This window comes from Mus pahari, chromosome X (genome assembly GCF_900095145.1).
Source record: "Mus pahari chromosome X, PAHARI_EIJ_v1.1, whole genome shotgun sequence".
NCBI lineage: Eukaryota > Metazoa > Chordata > Mammalia > Rodentia > Muridae > Mus > Mus pahari.
This window is the reverse complement of record NC_034613.1, coordinates 102,329,662-102,351,404: the sequence shown is the minus strand read 5'-3', so window position 1 is coordinate 102,351,404 and position 21,743 is coordinate 102,329,662.

Here is a 21,743-nt window from a genome sequence, read left to right as displayed (position 1 = left end):
AGTGCTGTGATTGAAGGCATGTGCCATCACGCCCTGCTTTACTAAAGTTTCTTTAATTAATATGGCTGCCCTTACATTTCGGAGCATGATATTTAGAATTGAGAGTTTATCTTGGTAGATTTTATCTTTGATGAGTATGAAATGCACCTCCTTGTCTTTTTTGGTAACTCTGGGTTAGAAGTAAATTTTATTCAAATGTAGAATGGCTATCCCAGCATGTTTCTTAGGACCATTTGCTTGGAAAATTGTTTTCCAGCCTTTTACTATGATTTAGTGTCTGTCTTTTCCCCTGAGGTAGGTTTCCTATATGCAGCAAAATGTGGGGTCCTATTTGTGTAGCCAGTCTATTAGTCTATGTCTTTTTATTCGGGACTTGAGTCCAATGATGTTAAGAGAAATCAAAGAAAAGTAATTTTTGGTTCCTGTTTTTTTTGTTTGTTTGTTTTTAAATTTGTGATTCTGTTCTTGTTGCTGTCTCCTTTTGGTTTTGTTGAGGTGTTACTTTCTTGCTTTTTGTAGGGTGTAGTTTCTATCTTAGGGTTGGTGTTTTCCCTTTATTATACTTTGAAGGGCTGTGTTTATGGAAAGTTATTGTGTGAATTTGTTTTTTTCATGGAATGCTTTGGTTTCTCCATCTATGGTAATTGAGAATTTTGCTGGGTATTGTAGCCTGGGCTGGCATTTGTGTTCTCTTAGTGTCTGTATAACATTTGTCCAGGATCTTCTGGCTTTCATTGTCTCTGCTGAGACGTCTGGAGTAATTCTGATAGGCCTGTCTTCATATGTTACTTGATATTTTTCTCTTACTGCTTTGAATATTGTCTTTATTTAGTGCATTTCTTCTTCTGATTATTATGCTTTGGGAGGAATTTTTTTTTCTGGTCCAGTCTACTTGGAGTTCTGTAGGCTTCTTGTATGTTCATGGGCATCTCTTTCTTTAGGTTTGGGAAGTTTTCTTGTATAATTTTGTTGAAGATATTTGCTGGCCCTTTAAGTTGAAAATCTTCATTTTCATCTACACCTATTATCTGTAGATTTGATATTCTCATTGTGTCCTGGATTTCCTGAATGTTTTGAATTAGGATCTTCTTGGATTTCGCATTTTGTTTAATTGTTGTGTCCATGTTCCCTATGGAATCTTTTGTACCTGAGATTCTCTCTTCCATCTCTTGTATTCTCTTTCTGATGCTCACATCTTTGGTTCCTGATTTCTTTCCTAGGGTTTTTATCTCCAGAGTTGTCTCCCTTTGGGTTTTCTTTATTGTTTCTACTTTCATTTTCAGATCCTGAATGGTTTTGCTCAATTCCATCCCCTCTTTGGTTGTGTTTTCCTGTAATTCTTTAAGGGATTTTTTTTTGTTTCTTCTACCTATTTAGCAGTGTTTGCCTATAGTTCTTTAAGGGCTTCTACATGTTTAGCAGTGTTCTCCTGTATTGCTTTGAGTGAGTTATTAATGTCCTTCTTCAGCTCTTCTACCACCATCGTGAGATATAATTTTAAATCCGTGTATTGCTTTTCGGGTGTGTTGGGGTATCCAGGACTCGCTGTGGTGGGCATACTGGGTTCTGATGATGCCCAGTGTTCTTGGTTTCTGTTAGTAAGATTTTTATGTTTGCCTTTTGCCATCTGGAAATCTCTGGTGTTAATGTTCAAGCTGTGTCTGGCTGAAGCTTGAACCTCCTGTGATTCTGTTAGCCTCTGTCATCACTCCTAGGAATTCATATCTCACCTTTTTCCCATGGTCAGAGCACTCTGCAGGCAAACTCTCCTCTGGCAGGGCAGGTGTCCAGAAGTCTGGAGCTCTGATCCTCCTTCTGAGTCCTGGGGTAAGAGACCTCCCTGTAGGCCAACTCTCTTCTTTCAAGGAAGGTGCCCAGGGGTCTTAGTCTCTGCTTTGTGTCTTGCAATCCCAAGATGATCCTGAGGTCCTGAGATTCTGAGGTGATACCGAGGACCTGGGGCATGCAGAGTCCTCTGGAGCTCAGTGGCCTCTACTGGGGTTCAGAAGAAAGATGGCTGGGGTGGCCCTGACCTGACTGGAAACCCGCCTCTGGGAAGACAGGGTTCCTTTGTCCCTGTTCCTGCTAGCACAAGCCCCTCTGCTTTTCTCTGGATCTGATATTTTGTTCCACTCACCAGTGATCCTGAGGTGATTCCGGGGTATGGGTCTTAAATTCCTCATCTTTCCAAGAATTTTATCATGAAGTGGTGATAGATTTTTTAGAATGCTTTCATAGCATCTAATGAGATGATCATGTGTTTTTTGTCTTTGAGGTTTTTTAAAATTATTATTATTTTCTTTATTTACATTTCAAATGCTATCTACGAAGTTCCCTATACACCCCCCGCCCCTGCTCCCATACCCACCCACTCCCAATACTTGGCCCAGGCCTTGCCTTGTGCTGGGTCATATAAAGGTTGCAAGACCAAGGGGCCTCTCTTCCCAGTGATGGCCAATTAGGCCATCTTCTGCTACATATGCAGCTAGAGACACAAGCTCAGGGGGTACTGGTTAGTTCATATTGTTGTTCCACCTACAGGGTTGCAGCCCCCTTCAGTTCCTTGGGTACTTTCTCTAGCTCCTCCATTGGGGACCCTGTGTTCCATCCAATAGCTGGTTGTGAGCATCCACTTCTGTGTTTGCCTGGCACTGGCATAGCCTCACAAGAGGCCTCAATATCAGGGTCCCTTCAGCAGAATCTTGCTGGCATGAGCATTAGTATCTAGGTTTGGTGGCTGATGATGGGATAGATTCCCGGATGGGGTAGTCTCTGGATAGTTCATCCTTTCATCTTAGCTCTAAATTTTGTCTCTGTACCTATATCCTTTCATGAGTATTTTGTTCCTTATTCTAAGGAGGAATGAAGTATCCACACAATGGTCATCCCTCTTGGTTTTCTTCTGTTTTGCATAATGTTTCTTCGGTATTCAAAGTTTCTGGGCTAATATCCACTTATCAGTGAGTGCATATCTAGTGACTTCTTTTGTTATTGGGTTACCTCACTAAGGATGATATCCTCCAGATACATCCATTTGCCCAAGAATTTCATAAATTCATTGTTTTTAATAGCTGAGTAGTACTCCAACTGAGAACTCCTAAACCTGATAAAAAGCTTCAGTGCTGTAGCTGGATATAAAATTAACTCAAACAAATCAGTGGCCTTCCTCTACATGAAGGACAGACGGGATGAGAAAGAAATTAGGGAAACAACACCCTTCACAATAGTCGCAAATGATATAAAATACCTAGGTGTGACTCTAACTAAGGAAGTGAAAGATCTGTATGACAAGAACTTCAAATCCCTAAAGAAAGAAATTGAGTTTTTTTATATAGTAGTTTACATCGACTGATTTCTGTTTAGTGAACAATCCTTGCACCACTGGGATGAAGCCTACTTCATCATGATGGATGATCCTTTTATTGGGTTCTTGGATTCAGTTTGCAAGAATAGTATTGAATACTTTTATATCTTTATTCAAGGGAAATTGGTCTGAAGTTACCTTTATTTGTTTGGTATTTGTATGTTTTGTTATCAGAGTAATTGTGGTTTCTTAGAATGAATTCGGTAGAGTCCTTCTGTTTCTATTTTGTGGAATAATTTGAGGAGTATTGGAATTAGGTCTTCTGATAGAACTTTGCACAAAACCTATTTGGTCCTGGGTGTTTTTTGGGGTGGGAGACTATTAATTACTGTTTCTCTTTCTTTAGGGGATATGGGACTGTTTAGATTTTTAATCTGATCCTGATTTAATTTTGGTTCCTGGTATCTGTCTAGAAAATTTTCCATTTCATCCAGGTTTTCCAGTTTTGTTAAGTATAGGCTTTTGTGGCAAGATCTGTTGATTTTTTTTTTTTTTTGGATTTCCTCAGATTCTGTTATTATATTTCCCTTTTCATTTCTGATTTTGTTAATCAGGATACTGTCCCTGTGCCTTCTAGTTAGTCTGACTAAGGATTTATCTATCTTGTTTATTTTCTCAAAGAAACAGCTCCTGGTTTGGATGATTTGTTTTATAGTTCTTCTTTTTTCCAACTGGTTGACTTCAGCCCTGAGTTTAATTATTTCCTGCCATCTAATCCTCTTGGGTGAATTTGCTGCCTTTTGCTCTAGAGTTTTAGGTGTGCTGTCAAGATGCTAGTGTATACTCTCCAGTTTCTTTTTGGAGGCACTGCGAGCTATGAGTTTTCTTCTTAAGACTGTCTTCATTGTGTCCCATAAGTTAGAGTATGTTGAGGCTTCTCTTTCGTTAAACTATAAAAGTCTTAAATTTCTTCCTTGACCAAGTTATCATTGAGTAGAGTGTTCTTCAGCTTGCCTGTGTATTTGGGATTTCTATAATTTATATTGTTATTGAAGAATAGCCTTAGTCTGTGGTGATCTGATATGATACATGGGATTATTTCAATATTTTTGTACCTGTTGATGCGTCTTTGGTTAGCAGTTATATGGTCAATTTTGGAGAAATTACCATGAGGTGCTGAGAAGGGTATATCCTTTATTATTATTATTAAATATTCTATAGATATCTGTTAAATCCAATTGTTTCATAATTTCTGTTAGTTTCACTGTATCTCAGTTGAGTTTCTAATTCCAGGATCTGTCCATTGATGATAGTGGCGTGCTGAGGTCTCCCACTATTATTGTGTGAGTTGCAATCTCTGTTTTTAATTTTAGCAAAGTTTCTTTAATGAATGTGGAATGACCTTGCATTTGGAGCATAGATGTTCAGAACTGAGAGTTCCTTTTGGTAAATTTTACCTTTTGCCAGGCAGTGGTGGCACATGCCTTTAATCCCAGCATTTGGGAGGCAGAGGCAGGTGCATTTCTGATTTCAAAGCCAGCCCAGTCTACAAAGTGAGTTCCAGGACAGCCAGGGCTACACAAAGAAACCCTGTCTCAAAAAAAAAAAAAAAAAAAAAAAAAAACCTAAAAAAAAAAAATCCTACTTCTCCTATTTGATAAATTTCGTTTGAAAGTCGATTTTATTCAGTGGCTACTCCAGCTTGTTTCTTCTGACCATTTGCTTGGAAAATTGTTTTCGAGTCTTTTACTCTGAGGTAGTGTACGTCTTTGTCCCTGAGCTGGGTTTCCTGTATCCAGCAAAATGTTGTGTTCTGTTTATATAATCAGTCTGTTTGTCTATGTCTTTTTATTGGGGAATTGAGTCCATTGATATTAAGAGATATTAAGGAAAAGTCATTGCTGCTTCCTGTTATTTTTGATATTAGAGTTGGAATTCTGTTCATGTAGCTATCTTCTTTAGGTTTGTTGAAAGATTACTTTCTTGCTTTTTCTAGAGTTTAGTTTCCCACTTTGTGTTGGAAATTTCCTTTTAGTATACTTTGAAGGGCTAGATTTGTGGAAAGTTATTGTGTAAATTTGGTTTTGTCATAGAATACCTTGGTTTCTCCATCTATGGTAATTGAGAGTTTTGTTGGGTATTGTAGCCTGGGCTGGCATTTGTGTTCTTGTAATTTCTGAACAACATCTGTCCTGGATCTTCTGGCTTTCATAGTCTCTGGCGAGAAGTCTGGTGTAATTCTGATCCATCTGCCTTTATATGTTACTTGATCTTTTTCCCTTACTACTTTTAATATTCTTTCTTTGTTTTGTGAATTTGGTGTTGTGGTTATTATCTGACAAGAGGAATTTCCTTTCTGTTGCAAACTATTTGGAGTTCTATAAGCTCCTTGTATGTTCATGGGCATCTCTTTCTTTAGGTTGTGGAATTTTTCTTCTATAATTTTATTGAATATATATACTGTGTTTTTAATTTTTTTTATCTTTGCTCTCTTCGATACGTATTATCCTTACATTTGGTCTGCTCATAGTGTCCTGGATTTCCTGGATGTTTTGGGTTAGGATCTTTTTCCATTTCACATTTTCTTTTATTGTTGTGTCAATGTTTTCTATGGTATCCTCTGCACCTGAAATTCTGTCTTCTATCTTTTGTATTCTATTGCTGATGTTTGTATCTATGACTCCTGACTTCTTTTGTAGGTTTTCTATCTCCACGGTTGTCTCCCTTTGTGATTTCTTTATTGTTTCTACTTCCATTTTTAGATCCTGTATGATTTTGTTCAATTCTTTCACCTGTTTGTTCGTGGTTTTCTTTAACTCTTTAAGGGATTTTTGTGTTTCCTCTTTAGGGGCTTCTAGCTGATTACTTCTTTTCTCCTATATTAATTTAAGAAAGTTATTATGTCCTTCTTATAGTCCTCCATCATCATCATGAGAAGTGACCTTGAATCCTTATCTTGCTTTTCTGGTGTGATGGTATATTCAGGACTTTCTATAGTGGGAGAGTTGGGTTCTGATGATGTTCTGATGGTGTCTGTGTCTTCTGTTCTTAAGCTTGCCTTCTGCCATCTGATTATCTCAAGTGCTCCCTGACCTCAACATATCTGATTAGAGCCTGTTCTTCCTGTAATCCTGGTTGTGTCAGAACTCCTCAGAGTCAAGCTTTCTCTATGATCCTGTGATTCCAGGATCCTGTGATCCTGAGATTCTGGGTGTATCAGAGTTCTTGGCATTCAAACTTCCTCTCAGACCCTGAGATCATGGTCAACCAAGCTCCTGGGATCCTGGGATCCTAAGATCCTGGGCATGTTAGAGTGACTGGAAGTGGTACCTCCTCTGGGGACTGTGGGGCTGTCCACTGAGTTTGAATCCAAAGTAGACCAATGATGACCAGAATGAACTCGAGCTGCTGGTTGGGCGGAGCTCATGCTTCCCTTCTCCTACTGGCCCCTGTCCAAGGTGGCCCAGAGCTGGACTGGAAGGAACTTGAGCAGGTAGTCAGGTAGGTTTCATGTGTTCTGCTCCTGCTGACCCCAGCCCCTCATGCGCGTTTTAGAAGAGATGTTGTGTTCCATTCACCAGTGATCCTATGATCCTGGGTATTCTAGGGTGCTGGGCATGTGGAGAGTCCTCTGGGGATTGTGGGACCATCTTCCAAGTTTGCACTCAAGGTGGCCCGGAGCTGGAACCAACCAAGAAGCACATATTATATTGGTTAATTCATGATTTATGTATAATAGATTTTTATAAAGTAACATATAATAGATATAATTAACATATTTATTAAATCTATTGGATGCATTTTATATTATAAATATATGCAAATAAATGCATGTATATATTTATAATATGTATAATATATATTATATATTCATATAAATGTAAAATTATAATATTGATATATGTTAAAGTTAATATTTGACATGTAGGTAAATACGTACTGTATTTTTCTTTTGGAATCTGGGATTCCTCATTTGGGATAATATTTTTTCAAGCTATATCTGTTTACCTTTGGATTTAATGATTTTCTTTTTTTAACAGTTTAATTAAATTCTATTATGCAAATGTACCACATTTTCTTTATCCATTCTTCTATTGGTTGACAACCTGATTGATCCCTACTTCTAGTTTTTATGGAGAGCAGCTCTGGGCCACCTTGGCCTGGGGCCAGTATGAGAAGGGAAGCATGAGCTCTGCCCCTCCAGCAGCTCAAGTTCATTCTGGTCATCACTGGTCTACCTTGGATTTGAACTCAGTGGACAGCCCCAAGGTCCCCACAGGAGGTACCACTTCCAGTTGCTCTAACATGTCCAGGATCCCTACTTCTAGTTTTACATGTTTGAACAAGTTTCTCTGTAGGAAAATCCTTTGGGTATGTACCCATGAGTGGTATAGCTAGACCCTGAGGTAGCTCTTTTTGCAGCTTTCTAAGAAATCACCATATTGATTTCCATAGTGGTTGTATTTATTTACACCTCTACTATCAATGTATGAGTCTTCTTACATCATTTTGTGGCATGACATGATATTTGGTTTTAATCCTGGCCATTTCAACTAGTCTAATATGAAATCTCAATGTGGTTTGGATTTGCATTTCCTCGATACTAAGGATGCTGAATATTCTTCTATTTCTCAGTGTTCTTATTGCTGTGAATAGACACTATTTCCACAGTAAACCTTAGAAAGGAAAAGACTTAATTGGGGCTAGCATACAGTTTCAGAGGTTTAGTACATTATGGTCATGACTGGAAGCATGTCAACATGGAGGCAAGTGTGATACTGGAAAAGAATCCTAGATTTCTACATCTGGATTAGCTGGAAGCAGGAAGTCAGAGAGAGATAATATCTCTGGCTTGAGCTTCTTAAACCTCAAAGCTCACCCCTAGTGACACACTTCCTTAAACAAGGTCAACCTACTAAAAGGTAACACCTCCTAATACTACCACTCCCTTTGGGTCTACGGAGTGCCATTTTTATCTAAACAGTCAGACTTAGCCATGTGACTTTCGACTTTTGAGATCCCTCTGCTTAGATTTGTGCTCCATTTATTAATTGGGTTATTTGTTTTCTTGATGTCCTATTTTTTTACTTCTTTATGTATTTTGAATATAAGCTCTCTAATGTGTGCATAGTTGATAAAAATGTTTTCCCATTCGTTAGCCTGAATCTTTGAACAAGTGATGATTTCATTTGCCCTACAGAAACTTTTCAGTTTTGTGAGGTCTCATTTATTAATATGGTCTTAGATACTGTCCCATTATTGTTGCATTGAGAAAATATTTGCTGGGTTACTTGTTGGCTCCTCCCTCTAAACGGTGTCCTGCCTTTTACAGGCATGCTGGGGGTCGCGCAGCCGGAGCGCAGCAGACCAGCCGGAACACAGCGTCCTCAGACCGCCCACTGTCAACGCCCACTCGTCCCCCGGACCAACCACCAATGTCGTCACGCCTACTCGTTTGGACCTGCCTTCTGGTCACAGCGCCGGCGAGGAGGATTGGACCACGCGCCATTCCGCCATTGACATTGGGACATGGACCATTAAGCCATGCAGAGACAATGGGACATTAGGACACGTGGGGGAGGGTTGGGTTCTCCCGCGTGTAACCAATAAATATTAATAACCTTTCTTGCAGGTCATCTNATTTTAGGGAGATTAGCTCTGAAGTGCGAACCCACCCCAAGGTGTGTTTTCTGCCCATGCAGACAAGGCGCCAGTCAGCGTGCAGGCAGAAACACTACAGTTACTGCTCATTCCTTGGATATTTTCTACTGCCTCATTCAGTGTTTTGTTTCTTGTTTTTGTTTCTTTGGAAGGGGCTATTAAGCCTTTTGATTATTCCTATTATTTCACTAGAGGTTGTTGGTTGGAATATTAATTCATCTTGATTTGACATTTGTCTATCCAAGGTAACAAGATTTCCATCCACTGACTTTTATGATTTTCACTTTATTGAAGTATAGATTTTGGTTTTTTTTTTTTTTCATTTTTTCTTGGATATTTTATTTATTTACATTTCATTTTTTTCTTTTGTTTTTTTTCAAGACAGGGTTTCTCTGTGTATCCCTGGCTGTCCTGGAACTCACTCTGTAGAGCAGGCTGGCCTCAAACTCAGAAATCTGCCTGCCTCAGCCTCATATGTCCTGGGATTGAAGGCATTTGCCACTGCTTCCAGACTATTTATTTACATTTCAAATGTTATCCCCTTCCCCAGATTCCCCTTCAGAAAGCCTGTATCCCATCCTACCTCTCCCTGCTTCCTTGAGGGTGTTCCCCTGCATACCCACCCACTCCTGCCTCCCCGCCCTGGCATTCTCCTAAACTGGGGCATGAATCCTTCCCAGGACCAAGGGACTTTCTTCCCATCTTTGTCCAACAAGGCCATCCTCTACTACATATGCAGCTGGAGCCCTTTATTAGTCTAAAATTTCATGAATTCATTGTTTTTAATAGCTGAATAGTACATCATTGTGTAAATGTACATTTTCTGTATCCATTCCTCTGTTGTACATCTGGGTACTTTCCAGCTTCTGGCTATTATAAATATGGCTTCAATAACCATAGTAGAGCATGTGTCCTTATTACAAGTTGGGGCATGTTTTGAGCATATGTCAAGGAGTGGTATTACTGAATACACCGGTAGTACTATGTCCAATTTCCTAAGGAACTGCCAAACTGATTTCCAGAGTAGTTGCACCAGCTTGCAATCCCACTAGTAATGGATGAGTTTCCCTCTTTTTTTCTCATCCTCGCCAGCATCTGCTGAAACCTGTGTTTTTGATCTTAGCAATTCTGACTAATGTGATGTGGAATCTCAGGGTTGTTTTGATCTGTACTTAACTGATGACCTATGTTGGTGAACATTTCTTTAGATGCTTCTTAGCCATTCAGTATCCCTCATTTGAGAATTTTTTTAACTTATTTTATTAGATATGTTCTTCATTTACATTTCAAATGCTATTGCGAATGTCCCCTATACCCTCCCTCCACCCTACTCCCCTGCCCACCCACTCCCAGTTCTTGGCCCTGGTGTTCCCTGTGTGGGGCATATAAAGTTTGCAAGACCAAGGGGCATCTCTTCCCAACGATGGCTGACTAGGCCATCTTCTGCTATATATGCAACTAGAGACATGAGCTCTGGGGGTACTGATTAGTTCATATTGTTGTTTCTCTGATAGTGTTGCAGACCCTTTCAGTTCCTAGGGTAATTTCTCTAGCGCCTCCATTGGGGTCTCTGTGTTCTTTCCTATAGAAGACTATGGGCATCCACTCAGCTCTGTACAATATTTTTAATAGGGTTATTTGTTTCTCTGGAGTCTAACTTCTTGAATTCTTTGTATAAATTTGATATTAGCCCTCTATTAGATGTAAGGTTGGTAATGATCTTTTCTCAATCTGTTGGTTGCCATTTTGTCCTATTTACAGAGTCCTTTGCCTTACAGTAGCTTTGCACTTTTATGAGGGCCCATTTGTTGATTTTTTATCTTAGAGCATAAGCCATTGGTGTTCTGTTCGGGAAATTTTCCACTGTACCCACTTGTTCTTAACTCTTCCCCACTTTCTCTTCTATTAGTTTCAGTCTATCTGGGTTTATGTGGAGGTTCTTGATCCATTTAGACTTGAGCTTTGTTCAAGGAGATGTGGATGAATTGATTTGCATTTGTCTAGATGCTGAGCTCCACTTGAACCCACACCATTTGGTGAAAATGCTGTCTTTTTCTCCCTACTTATTCAATGCAGTACTTGAAGTCCTGGCCAGAGAAATTATACAACAAAAAGAGATCGAAGGGATAGAAATTGGAAAGGAAGATATCAAAATATCATTATTTGCAGATGGTATGATAGATAGTATACTTAAATGAAACAAAAATTCCACCAAAGGACTCCTAAACCTGATAAACAAAAGTAGCTGTATATAAAATTAAATCAGAAAATTGGTAGCCTTCTTCTCCTAAAAGGATAAATATTAGTCACTAATAATACTACTAATAAATATCTTGTTATAACTCTAACAATGCAAGTGAAAGATCTGTATGAGAACTTCAAGTCTCTGAATTAAGAAACTGAAGAAGATCTCAGAAGATGAAAAGATCTCCCATGCTCATGGATTGACAAGATTGTTATAGTAAAAATGCCCATCTTGCCAAAAGTAATCAATAGATTTGATACAATCCCCATCAAAATTCCAACTCAATTCTTGATAGAGTTAGAAAGACAAATTTACAAATTCATTTCTAATAATAAAAAACAAAATAGTGAAAAATATTCTCAACAATAAAAGTACTTGTAAAGTAATTACTATTCCTGACATCAAGCTGTATTACAGAGCAATAGTGATAAAAACTGCATGCTATTGGTCCAGAGACAGGCGGGTAGATAAATGGAACAGAATTGATAACCCAGAAATGAATGCATTCACCTATGCCACTTGATCTTTGAAAAAGGAGGTAATAGCTGTGTAGTACTCCATTGTGTAAATGTACCACTTTTTCTGATCCACTCCTCTGTTGAAGGACATCTGTGTTCTTTTCAGCTTCTGGCTATTATAAATATGGCTTCTATGAACACTGTCGAACATGTGTCCTTATTAAAATTTGGAGCATCTTTTGGGCATATGCCCAGGAGTGGTATTGCTGGATCTTTTGGTAGTACTACGTCCCATTTTCTGAGGAACTGCCAATGTGATTTACATAATTGTTGTACCAGCTTTCAATCCCACCAGGAATGGAGGAGTGTATACTCACAGTCATCCATTGGACAGAGCACAGGCTCCCAATGAAGGAGCTAGAGAAAGTACCCAAGGATGTGAAGGGGTTTGCAGCCCCAAGTAGGAACAACAATATGAACTAACCAGTACCCTCAGAGCTCCAAGTGACTAAACCACCAATCAAAGAAAACACATGGTGGGAGTGATTGTTCTTGCTGCATATGTAGCAATTGATGGCTTAGTTGTTCATCAATGGGAGGAGAGGCCCTTGGTCCTGTGAATTTTCTATGCCCCAGTATAGGGGAATACCAGGACCAGGAAGCAGAAGTGAGTCAGTTGGGGAGCAGGGGTAGGGCATAGGGGATTTTTGGATTGGAGACTAGAAAAGGGGATAACATCTGAAATATATATAAAGACAATATCTAATAAAAAATGAAATTGAGAAAACACAAAATTTCTGTGTGTAAAAAGAAAATGTAGCTTTCCAAAAAAAAAAAAAAAAAAAAAAAAAAAGAAAGAAAGAAAGGAAAAAAAAAAAAGAACTAAAAATCATCCAGAGAAAAAAAGTATAGATTTTCAAAGCATTGCCATATAGTCATTTAGAATTCTTCAGTGTTGGTTCCTTTGTCTCCCATTTCAGCTCTCATTTTGTTTACTTGGAGTATCTTCTTCTATTAAATTATTTAGATAATAGCTTATCTAACTTATTGATTTTTACAAAAGTGAAGGAAGGAAGAAAGAAAGAAAGAAACAAAGAAAGAAAGAAAGAAAGAAAGAAAGAAAGAAAGAAAGAAAGAAAGAAAGAAAGAAAGAGGAGAAAGAATGGAGAGGAAGAAAAGAAAAAGAAAGAATAATAGCTTGTTATATAGCTTGTTACTGTATTTTTTGTTTACTTCTTTCTTTGCATTTTATTGATTTCAGCCCTGAACAACTACTGTTTCTTGATATCTACTTATTTTGGCTGTGGATATATTTCTTCTTCTTCTTTTACTTCTTCTTTTCTTCTACTTTTTTTTTTTCAGATTTTTTTCAGGTATGGAATTAAGCTCTGAATCTGAACATGAAGTTTCTCCATTTTCATTTTCTTTTTTCTTTTCTTTTCTTTTTTTTTTTTTTTCTCTGTGTAGCCCTGGCTGTTCTGGAACTCACTTTGTAGCCCAGGCTGGCCTTGAACTCAGAAATCTGCCTGCCTCTGCCTCCCGAGCCATTTTCCTTTTTTAATGAAGATATTTATTGCTATAAACTTGTCTCTTAAGACCACCTTTATTGTGCCACATAGTTGTGTTATAGCCCTGGCTGTCCTGGAACTTCCTTTGTTGTCAAGCCTGACCCTGAAGTGACAGCGATCTATCTGCCTCTGCCTCTCAGGTTCTTGGATTAAAGACCACCACACCTGTCTGAGATTGTACCCTTTTTATTATTAATTTTTATTAAAATTTTATGTAATATATTTGACCATATTATTTCCAATTTCCCAATTCCTTTCCAAGGCTTCCCTACTGCTCTCATACTCTGACTTTATGTTTTCTCATTCTCTTTCTTTAAATAAAGCAAAACCAAACACCAACCAAAAAGTAAAGTCAAAATCAAAATAAACTCAAACAAAGCACAACAAAATAAATGATGAAAATTTAACAAAACCATTAACAACCTCCCTGCAAAACTTTAAACAATGCAATCTTCTTTTGGTGGCCCACTACTTCTATTTATAGTACCTACCTTGAAGTGTGATAGGTATATCCAAGGACATTTCATTGGAGCAAAAGAATTTTCCTTTTTCCACCAGGCATCCATTGCAACTAGTGTCTTGAATAGGTATGACACTTTTGTGTTCATTTTCTCTTATCAATGCTGGGAATTTGTCTGGCTTGAAACTATGCAGGTTTCCTGCTTCCTGTCACAGTTTCTATGAGTTCATATGTGAGTTATGTGTACAACTGAGTTATGTATATAAATATGAGCACATGAGTCTCTGAGTTATATATACAAAGCCTGCTGTGTTTTGTAGTCCTCCACCATCTTTGGTTCTGACATTCTTCTTGCCTTATCTTCACACATAGATCACTGAAACTTGAGGAAAGGAGTTTGATAAAGGCAATTTGTTTAGGATTTAGCCTCCAAAATCTCTCATACAATGCACACAGTCCAGTTGTGTTAATTACCATCTGTGTTAATTACCATTTTCTGCAAGATGCTCTCTGATAAGAATTGAGCAATATTAATTGAACTTTTGAGATCATATCCATTACAAATACTGAGGTTATATAGATTTATTTCTGTTTTCTCTGGACTTTCTAATCTGCTTCTTGTGTTTATATCCTAAATCACCTAAGGTTAGATCCTATGTGGTTTGAAATTCCACTGTAATCATTCACATGCTGTGTCAGAATCATTTATTCCAGGATTATTTTTTCCATCGTTGAGTTGTCTTGTCAACCTTGTAAAAATTAATTGGCAAGAGATGCATGGGTTAGTTTTTAAATTTTCAATTCTCTTCCATTACTCTGCATATCTTTCCTTATGATTGCACCATACTTTTTCATTAGTATATTTTTTTCTGATTTATAAAATTTGGAAATGCAATATCCTGACTTTATTTATTTGTTTTCAAAAACTGGCTATAATATAGTATAAAGATTGTTCGTTCATGTTTTAAAATTATCTTTTATGCTTCTGAAAAAAATGATTATCAGAATTTTAATAGAGATTGCCTTGAATTTGCTGATCATTCTATATCAAACTTCCACATTAGTACTGTTAATTTCTCTGATCTTTGGATATCTCATCTCTCTCCCATTATTTCTTAATTTTTCTTTTAGCAACAACTTGTAGTTTTAGTCAATTATGTTCTTCTCTGTAGATAAATGTATGCATGAGTATTTTTATTTTCTGTTGGCTTTTCCATAACTTTATTTGAGGATTTTTGTTGTTGTTGTTGTTGCTAGTATACAAAAGTCAGTTGCAGTTTAATTAAAATTACTCTGAAACTTTGGTGAATTTTTTATTAGTTTCAATACCTTTTAACTGGTTTACTGGATTTTTCTAAACATAGCACCATATCAATGGTGAAGAGAAATCTGAGATTAGATATGCTATGGACTTAAGGAAAAACATACTGCTATTATTCTCCCTAATGAATACAATGCTAAAATGATTCTTATTGGCATACTGCTACATGTCCATAGATTAGTGCTTCACAGAGCCCACATCAGAGAAACTTCCTGTAGTAGGTGGGAATTAACACAGAGATCCACAACTGAACATCGTGCTTCTCATAGACTAAGTCTTAAATCAAAGTAATTGTTTAATCTCATAGTATTTAGGCTGCTATTGTTCCCATGCTCATATTGTGCTAACCAAGTAATTATTATATCTGTCAAAGTTATAGCTGGAGAGATTTATCATTAATTTTCTTTTTCAGTATCTTCTAATAATATAAAATCTAGCCAGTGTGAGTGTAGAGTAAAGCTGTCTGTTGAATACCATATATATTCCTACATGTGCTGTGACATACCTATGTGATGCTTTTAGCAATAGAAACTTACTCAAGTTGAGGAGGGTAACCACTAGTATCAGCAACAGCTGGTAATGCTTGTGTAATATATGAGAACCTACTGGACAACAACTTTAAAGGATGTTGCCTTGGAACCTGTCCCTGGTTCTTGAGGTTTTATTTTGGGAGCAAATGATATGTAGTTTAAGTATTCACTCCTAGCCCCATTATAATTTGGATGTTTGTATAATATGTGGAAGCCTTCCCAGAAGTATGTTTTAATGTCACCTTTTTCAAAGATCCTTTAGTGTTAGCTATCCCTCTGTATTTACTCCAGTACCTAGCCTGAATTATAAATAGTCATTCTAATTAAAGACTCTGAAAGAGAAAAACAGTATGATTCATTTTATATATGGATGTAAGCATTTATATTTTAGATATGTTTGTTTAATTGGAGTATGCACAGTGGTTTAGTAGCTAGGAAAAAAATTCCAGGAAGTTACTATTCAAGAAAGTAGAAAGCGAATTTAGTGTTATAAATGGATAAAGTGGAAATTAGTATACGATGATTAAACTGGACCATATTGTTTTGGACAAGCAAGTCATAAAACTTGGCAGCTGCTCAGAGTAGGATAATAGAGAAGTGATGGAAAATTAAGCTGTACCATTTTGGTTAGACTGGTATCAAAGTTTGCCACTTGTCAGAGAGGGGTCTTTACAGAAAGATTAAAGAAATGCATAGTTTCATGCTTAGATATAGATAGAAGAAAGTTACACATTTGTAACTTTCAGGAAATCAGGAAATCAGGAAATTCAGGAAATCAGGCAGACTGATGAAACAGCATGGATGCATGCTTGCAGAGATCACAATATGATCTGAAATTCTAGAAAATAATAGTCTAGGAGCAATAACCCTGTACAAGACACATAAACATATGTGAATGGAAGAATAATGATAAAAAAGAGATTATCAACTTGAGATCTAGTTTAAAGGGATAATTATTCCACCTGTCTCTTTAGCATATAACTTACAATCAGCTTACATTACTAGGGTAGTCCTTCCTTACTGAGGTGTCCTCCCTTAGCCTGGTGATTGAATTCCAAAATGGAATATTAACTCTCTGTGTAGGCCAGAGAATATTTTCTCTTAGATCGATGTAAACCCCCTAATTGGAATTTCTCGACTGATACTTTTATTTAAGTTTTCCCCTTTTTCCTTTCTCAATAGTTTAGAAATCAATAATAACTAGGATATTTTAAGAGTCTATTACAGTAAATATTTTGAACTTGTATAATATTAGTGTAAGAATATCTAAATTGTTTTGAATCTTCTTTTGAAAAAGCCATGAGTATTTGAGGACTTAAAAACTTTTTTTTTGCTTTGCATTGACATGCCAGACTTACATTGAGTATTTTCCTACCCCAAACTTATTAAAATATCTCATTAGCATCTATCTACTTTATAACATTCATCCAATTTTGCATTAGGATTTCCAGGTCACAGTGCATATTTATTTTCATATAAGAAAATATTTACTATTATATTTCCAGTACTAATGTATATATTTGAATGTTTAGTCAGCAGAGACTGGCAACTCTTGAGAAAGTTTAGGATGTCTTGAGAAGGATTAGGAATAAGTGTGACCTTGTCAGAGGAATTATATCACTGTGAAGTGGGTTTTGAGATTTCAAAAGCTGAGGTCAAGTCCAAAGTATATCTATTTCTGCTGTGTCTGTATCTACATGTAATTATAGCTAGTTCTTCAACATCATGCCTGCCTTCATGTCACCATTCTTCCTCCAGGAGTACAACTGACTAAACTTCTGAAACTATAAGCAAACCTTAATTGAATGCTTTATTTTATAAGGGTTGCTATGGTCATCATGTCTCTTATCAGCAATAAAATACTTACCAAGACAAACATATACATATATGATTATAACAATAATGATCAAATATAAATTATCACCTTCCTATGGGGAAGGATTTGAGGGAGAGTACTTAGGACAGCCTGAAAGATAAGAAGGAAGGGGAGAAGTCATATGACTGAATTTTTTATTAATCATTTTATTTATTTACATTTCACTTTCTCCACAACCTCGCCAGCATCTGCTGTCACCTGAATTTTTAATCTTAGCCATTCTGACTGGTGTGAGATGGAATCTCAGGGTTGTTTTGATTTGCATTTCCCTGATGGCTAAGGATGTTGAACATTTTTTCAGGTGTTTCTCAGCCATTCGGTATTCCTCACTTGAGAATTCTTTGTTTACCTCTGTACCCCATTTTTAATGGGGTTATTTGAATTTCTGGAGTCCAGCTTCTTGAGCACTTTGTATATATTGGATATTAGTCCTCTATCAGATTTAGGATTGATAAAAATCCTTTCCCAATGCCATCCCCCTTCTTGGTTAATTCTCCACCAACCCCCATCTTCTCTCACTCCTTTACCTCTATGAGGGTGCCCCTCCACTCACTCTTCCACTCCTGCCTCAATTTAAAAACATAACAATAAAAATAACTGCATTAATATGTTATAGCTCCATAAAATTTATGCAAATTTGATGATATATTAATGAGTACACTTTTGTAACATTTACTTTTAAAACTAAGATATCATGATATCCTAGCCTTTTTTTCCTTTTAGAAATATCACTTTGGCTTTTGTGGCTCTATAAAAGTTATAGTAATGTTTTACTCTTCAGGGTTTTAAAATTTTCATACACTTGTGTGTATGCGTGTATTTTTCCGAGTGTCTGAATATTTGAATGTATGATGTTGCACAAACTTTAAGGACAATTAGTTTCTGTCTTGTAAACCTAGGGATTGAACTCAATTTTTCAGCTTAAAGGACAAATCTGTCCTTTGATTCATCTCACCAACCCTAGTTCTATCCTTATATGTGTAAGATATTGTTAGTATTTTTGTGGAGATTGTACTGTATTTTCACATTTCTTATATGTATATATATATATTTGAAGTGTATGTTTAAATATTAGCAAAAGTCTCTTGATTATTGCATGCTTTATAATGTTTATAATTAATAAAAAATGACTCAGATTATTGATTATATTTCATTATAAGTATTTTACTTTTATTTATATTGTAAAGAATGTGTTTATTTTCTTGATTTTACTTTTATCAATTTTGATTTGGGTACTTTATTAATAAGGAAAAATGAGAACATTTCTTTATTATGATGATCTTACAGATTGCTACTTCTGTATGTTTGTGAGCTTGAACCATATTTTCACAGAATAAATAGATTTTTCTGTGTAATATCATGTAATCATTAAATGTGTGTAATACTCCTTTATTTTATTTTTTATATTTTGTGGTTTGAATATAATTAAGTGATTTTCTTCTTCCGTATTCTCCCTCTAACACCTATTCTGGAGTTTTCTTGCTTTTGTTCTAAATGATGGCCTTTCTTTTTTAATTGTTGTGACACAAGTAATATTATTTGGACTGAGAAGCTTGTATTTTTAAATTTAGGTATATATTGTTTTTGATACTTTGGGATACTATATCACATTTATTTGCATGGTTTGTCATATTATTAGTTTCAAATTATTATTAAGTAAGCTGACCAGGTTAGAATCCTTGTACTGATATATTGATATTAGTCTAAATTTCAGAGAAACACTTTTAGGTTATCTTTTTTTTTCTCATTCACTCTATTGGCTATAGGATAGCTGGCACATAAAGCATTTTTTACTTTGACGTAAGCTCCTTAAAGCAAAATATTTTCCATGAAGAAATGTTACTGTTATGGTTGTATGCAGGCCCAAGTGTTAAATTATGAGTTGTTCTTCCTAGAACTTACAAGGTATCACACAACTGTCTGTAATTCCAATTCTAGTGGTTCCAAAACTTCCATTTGGCCATTTCAGAATTAGCCACTGTAGTGTTATAAGACATACAGTCAGAAAAACACATTAATAAAATGATAAAATAAAAAGTAATTTGAAAATTAAAGATAATAATTGATCCTGATTCAACATCCTCTTCATTCATTGCAGTTGTACTGTGTATGGTATATTTGGTTTGTTTGCTTTGTTCTGGATTTTGTTTTATGTGTTTTTGTTTTTGTTTTCATTGTATTCATTTCTGAACATTTATACATGATTCTCTTCCTTCTACAACTCTTTTTTTGTATAATGATTTATATTGGCACTATTTTGTTGAAAAAATATATTTCTACTCACCAGTAAATATTGATCTACGTGTTTCTGTATTTTGTCTTTGTCTAGTTGTCCTATGAATATTATTAAATTGTTAAGAAAATTTGTTTATAGTATGATTTGCCATAAATAATGAAACATTAAGGAATGAGAAAAAGATAGAGTCTAAAATTATACCCTTTTTTCTGTAGCCAGTAGATTTTCTTTCCCACAGAGGTACAAAAATATGCACTTATTAATAGAAAACCTTTTCAATAAATTATGTTCTAAACATTGACAATGCATAAACAAAACAATAAATCTTGCCCTAATATTTTACTAGATATAAAATTCATTTAAAAAGCATTAAGTACTTCAATATAATATCTGAAATTGTAAAAGTATTAGAAAAATATTGGGGAAATATTTCAGGTTGTGGAAATCATTTAAAGATTTTCAGACATGATCCTATAGAGAAATTAAAGTAAGTCATGTCTGCATATCATTATACTAAATGGGACATAATTAAAAAGCTAATTCAGAAATAAGCTGTCAGCAAGGTGAGTAGATACACTATGGAATAGAGGGATATGCATTTACTGATACGTGAATATCAGCCAAAAATGTACAGAATAATCAAAAAAACAATCCACAGAACTCAAAAAGATTAACAGGCCAAATGGTACAAGTGAGGATGCTTCAATCCCACTAAAGAGGCAGAAGAAAGGAATCACAGGACAGGGGGGACAGAGGGAGGGACGGATCTGGGTGGGAGAAGTCACAGGGAAGGGAAATGGGGTACATTATCAGGTATTGGTCGGGAAGAACATGAATGAATCCCTGAGGGCCAGCAGCAAGTACTGAAACAGGCAATCTCAGGAGTAGGTGGTTGAAGACTCTCAGGACTCAAATGGAGGGACCTTATATGAAATGCCCAAGAGTGGGGATACAGAACTTTTAGCATCTTTCTCCAAAAGAAAGAGGGGGCAGCATGTGGGGTGATGGCTTGACATTAAACAGTCAAAAATTCTGATCCAGAGTTGTTTCTGTCTAAAAGGACTGCAGGGACAAAAATTGAGAAGAGACTGGGGGAAAGGAGGTCCAGAGATTGTCCCAACTTGGGATCTATCTCAAGGGGGGCTCCAAGGATTTTCGCTGTTACTGATGCTATGATGTGCTTACAGACAGCAGCCTAGCAGCTGCCCTTTGAGAGGCCCAACAAACAGCTGAAACAGTCAAAAGCAGATATTTACACTCAACCAATAGACAGAAGCCTGGAAAACCTGTGGTTGAATTAGGGTAAATCTGGATGAAACTAAGGAGGAGGACAACCCTATACAAAGTCTAGCAGTATGAACTAAACTAACCTGGACCCCAGAGATCATTCAGACAGAGTCACCAATGAGGCAGTATACACTAGCTAATGAAGACCCCAAAACATATACAGCAGGTCAATTTCCTGGTGTGGTCTCAGGGAGAGAAGATGCATGTAACCCTAGAGAGACTCGAGGTCCCAGGGAATGGGGAAGTCTGGTGGGGTGTGGGGGATAGAGGCATTCTCTAGGAGACAGGGGGTAGGAGGAATGTGATAAGGAAATGTTAGAGGGCAGAACAGAAGGGGATAATGACTGGACTGTAAGAAAATTAAAGATAATAATAATTAATATTAATAATAATAAAGAAAAATGAATATGAATCTATATGAAGAAATTCAAAATATTATTATTCATTGTAGCAACATAACACAAATGTCATTTATATCTCGATTTACATTTTATTTCTTCTCATCTGCATCAATCATACTCAAAAATTTGAAGGATATATTTACAATTGAATTATAGTTAAAACATGTTTAATGAATTTTTATGAATAGAAATGAGTGTAATGAACAAATAATTGAAGTAATGGCACAGCCATTAAAGGCTAGACTTATAAGGAATTATAATTGCTAGTATCATGCTTTGGTCAACTTTATCAATCATGGGTACATCATACAGGCAAGTGTGCTTTTTGTTTCCCTACTATTTTACAAAGGGTAATTTTTTCTGTATATATTTTATACATAGTATATTTTACTGTTT